This window comes from Diabrotica virgifera, chromosome 6 (assembly GCF_917563875.1).
Source record: "Diabrotica virgifera virgifera chromosome 6, PGI_DIABVI_V3a".
NCBI classification, from domain to species: Eukaryota; Metazoa; Arthropoda; class Insecta; order Coleoptera; family Chrysomelidae; genus Diabrotica; species Diabrotica virgifera.
In genome coordinates, this window is record NC_065448.1 from 160,557,682 (window position 1) to 160,563,681 (window position 6,000).

Genomic DNA, 6,000 nt, shown 5'->3' on the forward strand with positions numbered 1-6,000 from the left:
AGAGGAGGTACATTATCCTCTCTCAGAAGAACTAAGTCATTGACTTTTACGTTTTCCCTTGGTCGGGACCATTTTGGAGAATTTTGTAACCGGTTCAAGTAATCAACAGACCACTTTTTCCAGAAACTTTGTTGTATTTTTGCAATTTGCTGAAACATGGATAGTTTATTTTCCGGAATGTTTTGTAAGTTTTGCTCAGGATGCGCTGACAGGCTGGAGCCAATTATAAAATGCCCAGGACTGAGAAAGGTGTAATCTGAAGGGTCGCTGGACATGGAACAGATAGGCCTTGAATTCATCACAGCTTCAATTTGAACCACGACAGTGTAAAACTGTTCGAAAGTGAAAGAAGAACAGCCTATTAGCCTACGCATATGATATTTTGCGCTTTTTACTGAAGCTTCCCAGAGCCCAGCCCAATGAGGAGATCTAGGGGGGATAAACTTCCATGAGGTTTGATTTTCAGAAAGGTATTCCATAATGGTTTGAGAATTAGACTTATTTTGAAAAAATTTGTATAAGTCATAGAGTTGGTTTTTTGCACCAGAAAAACATGTGGCATTGTCACTGTAAATGACGGTTGGGTTACCACGTCGGGAAATGAATCTCTTAAGTGTTAATAGAAAGGAAGCAGTTGTTAGATCAGAAACAACCTCAATGTGCACAGCTTTGGTCACCATGCACACGAAAATGGCTATGTATGCCTTGATTTTTGGCGCTTTTCGGAGTGAAGAAGATTTTAACAGAAAGGGTCCACCATAATCTACACCCACTTTTTGAAAGGGTCTTGTTGTAATGGACAACCTATCTTCAGGTAAATTACCCATAAGCTGTTGTGCAGGAGCACACGAAAATCGGAAACATATGGTGCAGTTGCGAATGATTCGTTTTGCTTCCTTTAGACCATTGAGAGCCCAGAATTTCAAACGAAGATTTGAGAGAACTGTTTGCGCACCAGCATGTCCCAATCTGAGATGTTCATTTTTGATGATAAGATTGACGATAGGATTATTGGAGGGGAGCAGTATCGGATGTTTTTGCAAATAGTCTATGTCGGGACAGTTCGTAAGTCTGCCTCCAACTCAGAAAATTAGAAGAATCTAAAAATGGTTTTAGTGACATGAAGTTTTTATTCGAAATAAATTTGTTATTTTTAAGCGCCGAAATTTCTTTTGAAAATGCATCACCCTGTATTTTCTTGATGATGAAATCCATTGCATAATTTAACTCCGCAACAGAAAGAGGTTCAGAAATTTTTTGTTTTTTACAATTAGAAATAAAACGAAATACGTACGCTACTGTACGTTTTAAGCGTGAAATATTTGAGAAACGTGAGAAAATTTTTATCCAGAAAATTTCCACATTAGAATTTACCACGAGGCTTATTTTTCTTTCCTCGGGTAGGTTTTCGAGAACTTTGTCATTTACTAGATTGGAAACATTGAAATTTTTATCTCGCAAGCATTTGGGACCTTGCCACCAGAAGTCGCTATTGAGAATTTCAGAACCAGACATTCCTCGAGAAAGAAGGTCTGCGGCATTTTGCGCAGACTTTATGTGAAGCCATGTAAAGTTTTGAGTCAACTCTTGGACAAGAGCTACCCGGTGAGCCACGAAAACCGACCACCGACTTGGATGACTTTTACACCACGACAGAGCTACTTGGGAGTCTGACCAGAGGCTGACTGAATGAAATTTTATAGATTGATTTTCAAAGATAGAAATTATTTTTGCAACAAGTTTTGAAAGAAGAACCATTGCGCACAGCTCAAGCCTAGGAAGTGTTACCGTCTTTAACGGAGTTATCCTTGATTTGGAAGAAACTAATGCACAAGAGATGGTCTCATCCGAATAGAAAGTTCTTAGGTATACGTATGCGCCATAAGCTGCCATGCTGCTGTCTGCAAATCCATGAAGCTCAACCTTCAGAATTATTTTTTCAGAAAAATAGAAACGAGGATTTTTTAATTGTTTTAATTGTGACAAGTCCTGTAGAAAGTTTTTCCAATCGTTTAGAATAGTTTTGTCCGAAATTTCTGTGTCCCAGTGAATTTTTTTTGCAGATAGAGTTTCTGCATAAGCATTTTGCCTTTAACAATAAACGGATTGATGAGTCCCAGAGGGTCGAAACATTGCGCTAACGCAGATAGGATTTTTCTTTTTGTTATTGGTGGGCAGAAATTATTTTCGGGGACGGAAATTGTTATTTGGTCTTCCGCAGGGTCCCATTTTAGGCCTAGAACCTTACTGGAAGTGGAATCGAAATTTAGGTCATATTCCTGAGTAGTATTTTTTGAATGTTCTGGGTTGATTTGTTGTAGGAATATGGATGAATTTGAATGGAATTTATGTAAAGTAAACCCATGGCGGTTTAGAACAGAATTTAATTGCTGAAGTATTTCGAGCAATTCTTGAATATTATTTGACCCACATAAACCATCATCTACGTAGAATTTGTTTTCGAGAAAATTCGAGGCCAATGGGAATTGAACTTTATTTTTATTTGAAATTTCTTGCAAGACTCTCGTCGCAAGAAACGGGGCGCTATTCGTCCCGTATGTGATAGTATTTAATTGAATACATTTTATAGAATCGTGGGTATCGTCCCTCCATAGAATATTTTGTAGAAAGCGTTGATCTTTGTTGATCCACGTCTGTCGAAACATTTTTTGAATGTCACAGGAAAATATGAATTTGTATTGCCTGAAACGAACCAGAATATCGAATAGGTCAGGTTGAACCTGATACCCTTTTAATGAAATGTCGTTCAGACTTTTTCCTGTAGAGCTTTTACAACTAACGTCCATGACGACACGCAAAGTTGTACTTTTATTTTGTTCGTTGATGACACATAAATGTGGAATAAAATATTTTTTGTCCGAATTTTTATTTACGAACGAAAGAGGTACATATTCAGCATGCCCTAAAGAAATATATGTGTCAATGAAATTTTTGTACTCGAAAAATAATTTTTTATCTTTTTGGAATTTATTTTCGAGTGAAAGAAAACGCCGTTTGGCTATAGAAAATGAATCACCCAGTAATTGGTGTTCTTGTGCACTTTTTAATGGAATATCTACTTCAAAGCGTCCATTTTCAAGGATCTTTGTTGTAGTTTGAAATATTTGTTCGGCCAGCTCGTCAGCTTCCGACAGAATAGGTTTTTGAGAAAGTTCTTCCATGTTCCAGAATTTCGTGAGCAGCTCGTCCGTGCTACACGTAGAAAGTAGAGCAACATCTCCAGAAGCATTGTTTGCTACTGTAGGTGCCGTCAAGTGAGGAGCAATCACGCCGGCTATTAGGTACCCCAGATGAGAAGCCTGCAAAACTGGAAGCCTAGGGCCCAGAGGAATTATGTCAGGAAGAATTAAGTCGTAGTACAAATCAGCCCCAACCAAGATGTCTACCTGACCAGGTTTGTGATATGAATCGTCGGCGAGAAAAACGTCCCTTGGAATTGGTAATTTTTTTGTAAGAATGCGGAACTGTGGAAGATTGCAAGTAATATTTTCTAAGATGGCACATGAAATTTTGAAAGACTTTTTATTATAGTTAGAATGCATTTTTATGTTGACCATCTTTTTTGAAACCGAATTACTTTGGCCTATGCCAGAAATGTTTAGAGATATGTCATATGGCTTGTAGCCCAGCCTATCAGCGAGACACTGGGTACAAAAGCTATTTTGACTTCCCGTATCGAGTAACAATCGGGCCGTTAAAGGTTTCCCGTTTTTGTCGAAAATGGTTACTTTGGCCGTAGCTAGAAGTATGTTTAAATTTTTTACGGACAAGGCAGAAAAGGAATTTGTAAAAGGTTCTTGCCCTTGAAACGAAGGACCTTGAAAGTTTGAATTTGACGAATGTTCGCGTTCGTAATTGTTTGAATTTGTAGAAGTGGACGGACTTTCATTTTTATGGGTCGTAGAAAAAGTATTATGTTTACCCGAATTATTATTTGGTGCCAGAATGTGCAAATTTGTATTATGGCGCCTTTTACAAACGGTACATACATGTTTTGATGAACAATCTTTAGAATTATGCCTACCTAGGCAATTTACGCAGAGACCTTTTGAATTCACGAATTTTATTTTGTCATCATGCTGAATGTTTTTGAAAAAGTGACATTTGTAAATTTTATGACCTTGCTTTTTGCAGAAAATGCAATAAAAGTCAGAAACTAAATTATTTGACATATTATTTTTATCTGAATCCTCTGATGTGTTATTACTGGATGCATGATGTGAAACTTTTACGTTTTTGGCTTGCCTAGGATTTGTATTTTCCAGGCTTTCCAGAACAATGCACCTTTTTTCAAGAAATTTAAGAAGAACATCCAATTTTGGTACATCTGAATGATTTCGCTCAGTTTCAAAAAGTCTCCTTGTTGAAAAATCTAATTTGCTTTCTAGCAGGAAAACTAAAATTATATCAATGAGCTCTGTACTTGAAAATTGCAAATTTTTTAGCAATTGCATATTTTTTGTTACGGTAGTTAGAAAATTTCTGAGGGCTTGCGGTGAGCTGTTTCTCAGTGTAGGAATGTCTATAATTTCTGTTAAGTAAGAATTTATGATTGTGACCTTATTCTGATAGCGGTTCTTTAGAATATCTAAAGCAGTCGAAAAATTTTCATTTGTGACTTTCAAAGAATCCACCAACTTAAGAGAATCACCCTGTAGGTAACTTTTCAAATAAAGAAACCTTTGGATGTCAGAAAGGGACTGATTTTGTATTATCAGTGTGTCGAAGAGCTCAAAAAAACTTTCGTTTTTGCCCGGAATATTTGCATATGCTTATTTCCGGGAGCTTTACGGCCACTTGCTTAGCGGCAGCGACGCTCCCTGTATTGGTAATATCCAATGCTCTAATCGAACTTTGTATTTTTGACAGAACCGCAAAATAATTTTCTTCAAATATGGCACGATCACATTTTTGAGAATCGTCCAGGAATTCAATTTCATCCTGTACGTTATTATAGTCAGAGAACAGGTCTTGTAAGCGACCTTCTCTTGTTTTGAATGAGAAAACATCTTTTTCTGAGTCGTGGTTTGCTTCTAGCCACGTTTGAATTCTATTAACAGAATCTAGAATGGAATGCTTTTTGTTTAATAATTTATTTAAACCTTTTTTGCTCATTGTAATAACTTTAATTTGTTTATTTTTGAATGAAATTATTATTTATTTTTGAATTTTAATAAGCATGCAATATTAAACCAAAAATTCAACCCTGAATAGTTCTTTAAATTGTGTTTAACTTTGAGTACTATTTTGCAACAGATATTTGAAAATTAACTTTTTGAATTTACAATATATAGAAAAGTTTATTTTGTACGTCACCCCTGGGCTCTTGGTACTTGAATGTGGGCTGCTTTTCCTGGAATCAGCTAGTCCTTGAACACCACTTCTTGAAGTAAACTATTATCACTGTTTTTGTTCACAGAATGTTTATTTGTCCGTAGAATAAATAACGCAATCACTTTGTCTCTTGGAATTATTGTCTATTCGACGAGAATATCCGAAAAACGCGACACTTATAATGTCTTTTAGAAAGAGTTGGCATTAGCCAGAAATGTTTTTTAACAAAATAATAGAATTAGATAGAAACTTGAATTGAGTGTTTTTAGGCCAGAAAAGTTCGGTCGATGGATCAAATGTGGCTCTAAGGGCCAAATTCGGCTCTTAGAAATAAAATCCGGTCTCGGAGGAACAAAATGGAGGGACGCCGGTGTTCAACATTCCTCCATGGAGAGTTTGGAGTAGTTCCAATGTTTCGTTCCAGCGTTTTGCACTTGCAGTAAGTTCAATGTGTCGCTAAGCCTTCGATAGCTAAGAGGAGAACTTTTAATGAACCGTAAGATGCTGTAATTCTGGCCTGTTGAATTGTTAATGTAAATAAAACACTTTCTATTTTGCTATGACTGTAATGAAGTTGAAAAGGGCAAGAAATAGAATTTTACATGTGAACAATTGAGTTAACAACTTATCCGTGAAAGACGCCAC